The 11,125-nt window shown below is 38.6% G+C and overlaps 1 long non-coding RNA gene across 1 annotated transcript; it reads left to right on the top strand.

Moving 5' to 3' along the window:
• The first annotated feature begins 6,509 nt into the window (after positions 1 to 6,509).
• On the top strand, positions 6,510 to 10,290 carry LOC106946819 (uncharacterized). The gene is made up of 8 exons (XR_001424836.1): positions 6,510 to 7,198; positions 7,279 to 7,364; positions 7,494 to 7,583; positions 7,685 to 7,841; positions 8,018 to 8,102; positions 8,256 to 8,324; positions 8,424 to 8,555; positions 9,044 to 10,290. It is a non-coding gene; the product is annotated as an uncharacterized LOC106946819 (long non-coding RNA).
• The last annotated feature ends 835 nt before the right edge of the window (positions 10,291 to 11,125 follow it).

Genomic DNA, 11,125 nt, shown 5'->3' with positions numbered 1-11,125 from the left:
CCCATAGAGTGTAATCTCTAAGCAATCCATTTTTAAAAACTTAAACTCACTGCCTAAATAAAAAGCTCGCTGCTTTTTATTTAAACCTACAGCTGTTTTAGCCAGGGTAAAAAGTTTATCTACTTTAGATCTTTACTTTCCCACCATTACTGTCACATTTTAGCAGAAAACATCTTCAGAATCTGCTGCAACAAAATTATTTTCAGAAAAGCAATCACCCAAATTTCAGCTGATTGAAAGAGAACGCTGCAGGATGCTGAAATAAAGAATTTTAAAGAAAATTATGGGCAACTCTGGGCAACTTCATGAGACCGTCTTGAAAAAACATCGTATCAGTCAGAGGCTTCTTGAAATTTGCTGTAATACAGACCACTACAAAAAAATCCTTCCTACCAACAGTAATTAACCATCTACAAATCTTTGAAGAATCTGAATTGATTCTTCAAAGAATCAACAACAATTCTGCAACAACATTTAACGTTACTTTTCGATCAATAAAGTATTTTTGAATTGAATTTTGAATTTTAATTTTTCTTCCAATCCAGCCTTCACGGCAGAGAGAAGTTTTCCCATTTGGAGGACCGAAATTGAAAGCAGAAATATAATGTCGGACCAGGAGTGTAAGTTTTAAAAATGCCATTGTGAACTTAGACTGGTTAGCCAGTAGGTGGCAGCATACGCAGTGATAAACAAGACAACGCGATACTTGTATTATCTGCATTATTTGTAGTCCATTTTCTCTCGCGCACCAGTTCGTGCGTTCGTCAATGAAAGTCATGGAAACGACATGAGCGTTCTCAACCCTATAAATGACGCTGACCTTCTGAATTCTTCCCCTTTGCGACGGGACTTTTGAGAGAGACGCCTGAAGAAGCATTTGGAGCCTCGGAAGGTTTGAGCTTGTCGAGAAGTCTGCTAGCAAAACTTGTTAAAGAAGCACTTGCTGAAATACGCACTTGCTGAAGAAGCCCGTGGTTAACCAACCTGCGAAAGACGGTTCCTGGCCAGGAGAAGCACCAGCAGGGAGATTGGCTGGAAGGTTAAAATCATTCTTTTACTATTTTAAATAAACGAAAGCAAGTTATTACTAATATATCAGTGACTTATTTAGTTTATTTTGTGTTTGTGTGTGTGTTTTAAAGAAATTCTGACTGCTGTACAAAAAAAAAGAGAAGTAGCATTCTTTGCTAGCATAGATCGTTCTTAACTAATGAGCCTTTTTCTTAACTGAATTTCGCTGGAAATGTCGAGAATGTTAAACTGTGGTGTAGTGATTTAAGAAATATGTGTATTTTACTTAATTATTGTCAAATTAGTTAAATTAACGTCAAATTCCTGAAAAATTATCTCATCTTTTGACCGTTATTTTTTGAAAAATGCTGTGATAAACACCTAGTTTCCATGGATACGCTAAATGAAATACCTTAAATATTTAATATTATTTTTGAAAAACATTAAGAAAATAGCATTTACCCCTATAATAGCCTATATTTTAATTGTTTAGTTTAATTATTTTTTCAAGATAGGGACATGTTTAACATAGCCAGGAAACATGGGTGAATTGATTTAAAAAAAACAAAATTGGTGATATCTAATCTAAAAGTATAAGGTTTGATGACTTTGGTGTCCAATTCTTTGAAATTTTGATGACTTCTTTGAAATATATAGCTTTAATAGGTCTCGTTTGCATTTGTGGGGTGAAACAGATTTGTGAGTTAATTTAAAAGTTAATTTAAATTGTTTTGTGACTTATGTGTTAGCATATTGACATTTGTGGATAAATGTCTGGGATATCAACACTAGTGTTTGAGAAAAAACTGTTATGCTGGTTTGAAAAAACAGTCACATTTCTGTCCAATTCTTGACCTTTACTTTATTTTATTTTTTATTTTTTGAAAAATGCCCTGACAAACATACTTGGTTTCCATGGTAATCACAGCAGACTAACGATTTAATCAGGTTAACATAAAAATTTCCATTAGTGTGTGCACGCCTTCACACACTGATGATAATAAGCTAATAGGTTGTAGCCACAGATGTCCTATCGTGCCAGCGATAAACTCCAGCTGAAGGTGGGAGAAGTGTCTTGCTCCAGGACACAACGACAGAGGCAAGGACAGAGACAGAGTTTGCAGGGCAAACCGTCGCCCCAGTAATAAACTTCATACGTGTGTGTGTACGTTAATGATAGACCATTAATAGGCAATGAATTGTGTATAGTCGTAGTGATAATCAATCTAAGCTGATTTTCAGAAACAAAATAATGATTTGTTTGTGAAAATCAGCTTTGATGACTTTGGAGTTCAATTTTTGCTAAACTCGCAGGTTCTTTGTCATTATTTTATATATATATATATATATAATATTATTTTTTATTTATTTTATTTTTATTTATTTATTTTTTTTTAAGAATGCCCAGACAAACATATTTACTTTCCATGGATACATTGGTGATATTATTTAAAATGACTTCAATAAAAAATTAAGAAACACTTTGCAAACATGTGCCTCCTCCTATCTAATGATAGACTTTAATATGTGTGTTTAGTTTTCCTACAGGGGTGAACTGATTTTAAAAGAAAAAAAAACATTTGAGTTGGTTAAAATCAGCTTTGATGACTTTGGTGTTCATTGTTTGGAAATTGCAACTCTTTGTTAGGAAGGTATAATTTGCTTTTTTGTAATGCAACATATTTGTGAGTTAATTGAATTTGTATTGTGATTTATATGCTAGTTATTTGAAATTTTGGAAAATGTGAGTAATGCTGACTGCAGTTGTTTTGGTTTGAAAGAAGTTTTGGAATCAGCTTTTTGAAAAATGTAGTACATGTAGTCTCCATGGATACAATGATTAAATAACAACACAACTTTATTCTTACAAAAAATCATTAAAGAACAATGTGTGCCTGTTGATTTCACAAAGTAAATAAATTATTTATTGTAATTCCTCAAGACCAGAAAAACAATGTTTTGCTCCATCGCATTTTAGTGACGTATCATTTTCAGAAGTTACTTGAATGTTAACAGTGAATGTTAAAATTCATTAGAAAAACTATGATCTCGGTTTCAGTTAGTCTAGTTGTGATTCATTCGTTAGTTAAAATTTTGGGGGGATTCTGGAGGTTTATACTGCTTATGTGGTTTAAAAAGTTATTTCTGGTTTTAGAAGATCTGTTTAGTTTTATTCAGATCTTTGGAATAAGAAGTCAGCCCCTGGTCCAGGTTTCAAAAAATGCCTCAAAAACAAATTTGGTCTCCTTGGATACGTTGCTTGAAATAAAACCTTTCTACTTGAATATTAGAAAAGTTTTTAGATATATATATTTCTCCTGTATTATTTCTAAGTAGTTTAGTTTATATTAAGTAGTTTTGTTTAGTTTTATTTTTGTAGTTTTGAATAATTAGTTGTTTATGAAATGCTGTGTTGGTCCTTTGCATATTTTCAATATATATATATAATTTTTTTTCATATAATATATTTTCATGCTGATTGAATTTTCAGAAAGAGTCAGCAATATTAATAGTGGTGTGGTGATTGGAAAACTTATTTTAGTTTGAGAAAATTACTTTTAGAATCCATTTTGTTGATGTTCTTTGTCTCCATGGAGATGGTAATATTGAAAGAAGCATTTGGAGCAATATAATTGTGTGAACATTCATCTGAGTTTCTTGCTGGGTTGTGTGCAGCCATGATTTTCAGACTGACGTAATGAATTTCATAACACTACCTTCAGCCATAACCTGCCCATAGAGTAATATTAACATGTGATATTAATACTTTGAGGCATCATGCACACATAAGCTCTTTGCTTTGCCTTCTTGCTGAAAATGTGCTATATAAATAAAATTGCCTTTACCTTTTATCTATAAGGGATGCAGATTATTATTTCAATTATTTTGTCTGGCTTATCTCCAGAGAAAATACAATGGTCATTTTAATACTGGATATGGATTTCTAAACTAAATAAACAGTTAAATTTTTTGTAGGAGCCCCTGGAAATGGAGGAAAAGCCACTTATGTTGGCCTATGTATTTAGATTCCTACTTTAAAAGCTGTATGTCTATAAAAGTTTTAATTTTATAGATGTACATTTTTGCTGTTGGCTATATGTGGGAGTTTGAAGGTAGTACTGATGAGCCGTCAGAGTAGCTGTAACTGTGTTTGTAAAAAAATTGTGGAGCTCAAAGGAATTTAGTTTGATTAGCTACAATTAAGATTTTGGTAATTTACAAATGCTATTGGAGACATGTTTTTTAAACTTTGATACTTTTAAAGTATTAAAGTTGTGTAAGCAGTGATTTAAGTATAATAGTAATGAATGGATCACAAATCGTATCCCTGGCTATTGTTAAGATGTTCCTGTAGCATCAAAGATTTGTGAGGATGGGTTGTTATAGAAGGGTAAACTGAGTAACTTGTTGCAGGGTTTTATTTTATTCACACTAATGGCACAATCTAAGATTACAGGTGTTTCATTAGCTATTAAAAAGTCCTAAACACAGTCTATAGCTCTTTAATTTATGTTTCCAAATGTTTAAGAGTTTATGGCTAGGGATAAATTACCAATAAGTCTAAATTGGATTTGTTGTCTTTAATGATTGATTGGTACCAAGATGAAGCTGCAAGTTTGTTTGTCTGAGTGGTGATGGTCTATACATGTTTGATCCTTGAGTTTTAGAGTGTGTTCTGGTTTTTATGTAAAATTGTGTTTTTTGCTGTTTTTGTGACTAAAAATGAGCTTTATTTATTTTATCTCTTAATTCCCGTTCTTCTTGCATAATCACATCTGGCATAGCAATAATATTGTTAATTAAATATATTCAAGAAAAACAAACACATTCACAAACCTGGGTTATTGTATTGTTGGTATTTCAGTGTTCCCTCTAAACATTGCTTTGGACTTTTGTGAAGGTCAAGATACTGAATTATAGCTGTTTCTGCTTTTTTTTTTTCCTTCACAGCCCATACCATGGCGCTTCCAGCAGATGGATCCCCGACGTTGGAGGGACATCCAGACAACGGTAAGGAACACGGTAAGGTGTGGTTAAATGAAGCCGACATGGATTCTGAAGACCATGGAGAGGAGTTGAGGTATAGTTCACCTCCGCAGTCTGTGGACTGTTCTACCAGCTCTAGTGGAGGCAAGGTAGGTAATGAAGACCAGGATGACTTTAAATCCCGACTTCGGGTTGTCCAGGTCCTTCGACCAAACATTAAATTCTTGTGGGGCATAGGAGTTCTTGAAGAGTCATTGAAACTTCTGAATTCGAAGGTTCATCAGCTGTGCTCCGCTGACAGTAGTCTAACAGTGGCCGATGTTGCGTCACAGCTGCTTGAGATTATTCCCCCAAATTTCAAATACATACAGGACATCGGGGTGGCTCAGAAGCCCCAAGAAGACACGGCTCCCTGCACTTCACTTGAATTAACATCTGGACTTGACAAACAGGAAGAGCCTGTTTTGCGTCCAGAGAAGTCCAGACCAATCGCTACCTTGCAACGTCATCAGGTAGGTTTGGAAAAGAATGGTTCTTCTTTGACTTCCAGACACGCCAGAAGAATAACGAATAAGGTGTATGCTGCGAAGGAGGAAGACCGACCATCAAAGCTTAGTTTTGGTACCGTGCTTCCTTCCAGCTTTAAATTCACATCTGGACTTGACAAACAGGAAGAGCCAATTTTGCGTCCAGACGACTCCAGACCTATCAGTATCTCGTCACAACCTCTCGGGGGTTGGAAAAATTTAGTGGCTTCTTTGACTTTTGGCCGCACCAGGAGAACTACAAAGAAGGTGGATGCTGCAAAGGCGGAGGACCCATCATCAAAGCCTAGTCAGCAGGTAGGTTTGAAAGAGGACGTGGCTCAAGTGACATCTGTGACTGGCATAAACGGAAAGAGGACCAGGGACACTGTTGCTAAAGAGGAGCCCCCTGCCAAGAGGACCAAGATCGGTCTTCCTGCAAGAGGTGATCTCTTTCCAGCTTTTCAGCCACATCCTCTTGCTGAAAAGGACCTCCCTGCCAAGAGGACCAGGGACACTCTTGCTAAAGAGGAGCCCCCTGCCAAGAGGACCAAGATCGGTCTTCCTGCAAGAGGTGATCTCTTTCCAGCTTCTCAGCCACATCCTCTTGCTGAAAAGGACCTCCCTGCCAAGAGGACCAGGGACAGTGTTGCTAAAGAGGAGCCCCCTGCCAAGAGGACTAAGATCACTCTCCCCGCCAAGATGACCAGGGACAGTATTCCTGAAGTGAAGTTCCCAGCCAAGAGGATTAGGGACACTGTTGCTGAAGAGGAGCTTGCCACCAAGAGGACCAAGTATAGTGATGATGCCAGTTGGGATGAGGTTTTTCACAGCATCCTCAGAAAGGTGGCATGGACATGTGGTAAGTCTCTGTTCATTCCCTACCGGAAGATGGAATATGAAGATCCCATTCTGATACACCCTGTCCCCAGTCTCCTACCTTGGACATCGTGTAAGGATCCTGGACTGTCATCCCCCGTCCTCGGTCCCTCTTGTAAAATGGCGCGTAAACGTCCTATTTTCTCACCCCCTGTCCTCAGTCCCTCACCACTGACGCACTGTGAAGATCCCATTTTGTCACCCCGTGTTTTCAGTCCCCCACCAAGGATGCCATGTGACATAGAAGAGGAACCAAAACCTTCAACATCTAGTGGAATTACAGCAAGAGAGAGTTCCAGATACGTGTGGTTTAGACCTCGCTACGTCTTGTCAAGTGATTCGGAGTAGATTGGGATCCGTAAAAACTGAAGACCTATTTGGGAAGTCACATTAGGACATCATCATTTCTCTTTGGTTTTTATTTAAGCCAATGGCTTTCTTGCAAGCCTGTGGAAGCCTTAGGTAGCGCCTTGCATCGGGGCTTTTCTTTATCCCGCTGATAGATTTAGCATTTTAGATGTTAAGGATTCTGGCAGGACTGAGGAAGCCTTAGGTAGCGCCGTGCTCCGGGCTTTTCTTCATCTTTGCGTTTTCCTCTCTACTCCCCCATGTTTCAGGGTGTGACAGTGGTGCTTCCCTACACAGTGCTCTCCAGTATAGTAAATTATTGTGTCCTGTTCCTTTACTAATCCACTCCAAGTTTTTAATCTTTCAGGTTGTAGCTGCTCATCGCTGGATCCTTTCGTTGTTGTCCATGTGGTTCCTGCCTTCTGGATCTCTTGTCTTTCACACTGCTTGTAAGTTTTTTCATTCCACTTTCACATGATACGGCTTGCCTCCTGCTGGTGGCAGATCTCTGATTCACTGATCATCACAGGTTGGATCTCCTCAGCCTGTAAACCTCCACCTTCAACACCACCAGTCAGATGGAGGAAGATAAGAGAACCCAGTTGGAAAAAAAATGTAAGGACATGCACTTTTACACAACAAAAAATGTTCAACATTCAAATCTATTTTGTATTTTCTGTTGTACTTTCTTCTCACTGACACTTTTGCTTTGTATGATCTTTTTGAGTCCTTTCATAACAGCAGAGCTTTGATGAGCTTTATGCTGATGGAAGGAGGATCAGGAATAGAGCAGAGGACCTGCTGATCTACTGGCTATAGTAGATTTTATAAATGGTGAGGACATGATTATGAATTGATCAGAAAGTCTGATTCAGTGATCTCTTATTTAGGCAGAAATTAAGGAATGTGTGTCTGATCATGTGTTAATTCTCCAGCATCAGTGAGACGAGACAGCAGCACTGGACCAATCAGGAGAGAGAAGACAGAGGACTGAGGGGACACAGAAAATCTTGCTGAAAGTCCATAGAAGAAGATTCCTGATGCAACAGGGGGACAGCTGAGGACACAGAATAAAGAGACAGATCATGTGAAGTAGGTCCTTCAATAACAAACCAAGCATCACCATAAAATCTTATGTTGAAATTTCATTTGTTCATTAGTCAGATGTTGAATATGAAATAATTTTAGAAACATTGTAGAGAATCCAGCATTGGTTTCTGATCCCAGATTCAGATTCTGCAGATCAATAATATCTCTGATCATCCCAGGTTGGATCTCCTCAGCCTGCAAACCTCCACTTTCAACACCACCTGTCAGATGGAGGTAGATAAGAGAACCCTGTTGACAAAAAAAGTAAGAAAACTTACTTTCATTTTAAATATGGATGAAATTGAGATCAAATTTCAAACTTTTTTTTTCTCTTTAGATGTTTATTCTCTGTTTTTTAACACTGTTATGTTTTCTTTTTATTTAATTTCTCCGTCAACTCATGTCACATGACTTGAGTTGACCAACAATTAAAGAAGAAGGCCTGCTCCATCTGCTGATCTACTGGTGTAACAGATTGTGGAAAAGGTGAGGACATGATGATGACTTGATCAGAAAGTCTTTTTCAATCATCTGTTATTTAGTCAGATTAAGAAATGTGTGTCTGATCATGTGTTGGTTCTCCAGCATCTTCAATAGCACTGGACCAATCAGCAGAGAAGACACAGAGGACTGAGGAGACACAGAAAATCCTGCTGGAAATCCCGAGATGGAGTTTCCTGGTGCAGCAGGACACAGAATAAAGAAGGACCATGTGAAGTAGGTCCTTCAATAACAAACCAAGCATGAGTTGATCAACAATTAAAGCAGTTTACTTCGTCCATCTACTGATCTACTGGTTGTAACAGATTAAGGTTGATGAGATAATGACTTGATCAGAAACTGTGGCCAACAACTGCAAACGAGCAGCAAACGGGTGAAACGGCCCAGGAAAAGAGAAACTTAATCATTTTACATTTTTCGTTTCGTTTCATTGAAACCACAAAAATGTTTCCACCATAACGTCCAATTGTTCAATATATTTTTCTATCAAACTTTGAGTAGTGTGCAAGTATTACCCAAACATGCTTTGACTTTATTGATCCCAAAGGGAAATTAATTGTAATTGTAGCTCATTAATTCAGATTCTTCAAAGAGTTATTATAGATGGCTGATTGCTGTTGGCAGGAAAGATCTTTTGTAGCAGTCTGTATTTCAGCAAATCTGAAGAAGCCCCTGACTGATGATACTCTGTGTTCCCCATACAGACTCGTGCAGAGTATGGTCAGAGTTGTCCATAGCTTTCTTGACTCTTATGAAGAATCCTTCTTTGCATCATTTCCAGAGGTTCCACAGTCGTTTCCAGAACAGAACCAGAACAAATCCAGCCTCATCAGGTTGTTGAGCCTTTTGAGGTTCATGGCTCTGATGCTGCTGCACCAACAGATGATAGCAGAAGAGACGACGCTCTCAACAGCAGACTTGTAGATCTGCAGCATCGTGTTGCAAACCTTGAAGGGTCTTAGCTTCCTGGAGAAGTGCAGTCTGCTCTGTCTCTTTGTATAGATGCTTCACTGTTGCGTCTCCAGTCTGTGTTCCAGATGAACACAGAGGTATTTATATTCCTGAACCACCTCCACATCTTCTCCCATGATGGAAATAGGGTTTGATCCAACCCTGTTTCTCCTGGAATCAACAACCATCTCCTTTGTATTGTTTACAGTCAAGATGAGATGATTGTTCCCACACCAGGCCACAAAGCGGTCCACCAGATCTCTGTACTCGGCCTCTTGTCTTCTTCTGATACACACAACAGCTGCACAGTCATCTGAGTATTTCTGTAGATGACAGAAGTCGGACTTGTGCTGGAAGTCTGAAGTGTGGAGAGTGAAAAGGAATGGTGAGAGTACAGAGCCCTGTGGTGTTCCTGTGCTGCTGACCACCTGGTTAGACACACAGTCCTTCAGTCTCACACTGTGGTCTGTTTGTCAGGGTCCACCCATTTAAACCATTGGGTTTGCTGTTAATGCTAACGCCCCCTTGTGGCAGCGGTAAAACATTACAACTAGACAGCTTTAAATAAGTGGTAACATTTATTTGAACACATTGAAACGATGAAGGAATCAGGGTCAGTCTTTAATTTATGATCATCAGCAGCACTGACAGATGTGGCTTGTTACACTTGTTATAAATAAAATTAAACTTCTCAGACATCTTTGAGTCTTCCCAGCTTGGAGAAGCTAACTTTACAGAAAGCTAGGAGTGTTTTTCTGGAAAGTTAGCATCTGATTCAGAATCCTCTGACTTGTCTTCACTGGATTAAGCTGCACTGAAAATGCACTGCTTAAAACTCATTTTTTGCAGCTTTTTTGTCTGCAAATATTAAAATATGCACTTTATTCATCTAAATCAGCTCCAGTTTAGAATGCAGATATGAGAGTCAGGGTTTCCCCCAGTGTATTATAAGCCTGGTGGGCCACCAGGCTTTACTTGTGCCCCCACCAGGCTAAGCATCGCTTATTTAAGTTTGTTTTTTAAATGGTTGCATTTTTTTAAGACTTTGTAGTTGGTGTTCAGGTGTTAATCTCCAATCTTTCAATATCACATGATTATCAAGTGATATTTTCAAATTTCCTGTCAATTTTAAACATTTTTTAACTCAAAAACATGACGGGCCGCTGGATAAATGTCTGCCCTAGTGGCCCAACCACCAGGCTTAGCAAGTTTTCTGGAGGAAACCCTGATAGTTTAGAGCAGGGGTGGGCAACTCCAGGCCTTGAGGGCCGGTCTCCTGCAACTTTTAGGTGCATCTCTACTTCAACACACCTGAGTCAAATAATGAGGTCATTAGCAGGACTCTGGACCACTTGACTGCACTGAGGAGGAGATTCAGCTGTTGGATTCAGCTGTGTTGGACCAGGGGGACATCTAAGAGTTGCAGGACACCGGCCCTCGAGGACCAGGATTGCCCACCCCTGGTTTAGAGGGACATGCAGCGTTTGTGGGTTCTGTCAGTCACACAAAAACTAAAATCAGTCAGTGGTTTGGACTAAAACTTGAGTTGTGATGAGGAATATCTTAAACATTCCATGCAAAGATATAGATTTTTAAAGAACCAGCACCTCTCCCAACCCCAACAGGGTAAGGGTGAAAGAAAACGGATGCATGGATCATTTAGATATGTATATAAAGAAGAATAAGGAAGTCCAAAGCACACTTCATAATAATCTGCCCATTTGCATCCAACGTCATTCTTACTACCTCCTACAATTACTTTAATACTTGTAGAAATCTTCTCTTTATGACAATTCTTTTCCACATGTAACTTATAGGAGTGCACCGCTAAGCCG

The sequence above is a fragment of the Poecilia latipinna genome, unplaced genomic scaffold (genome assembly GCF_001443285.1).
Source record: "Poecilia latipinna isolate Pla-1442-1.1 unplaced genomic scaffold, P_latipinna-1.0 Scaffold208, whole genome shotgun sequence".
NCBI classification, from domain to species: Eukaryota; Metazoa; Chordata; class Actinopteri; order Cyprinodontiformes; family Poeciliidae; genus Poecilia; species Poecilia latipinna.
Note: the sequence above shows the minus strand (reverse complement) of the source record. Positions and strands in the feature narration are given on the sequence as shown.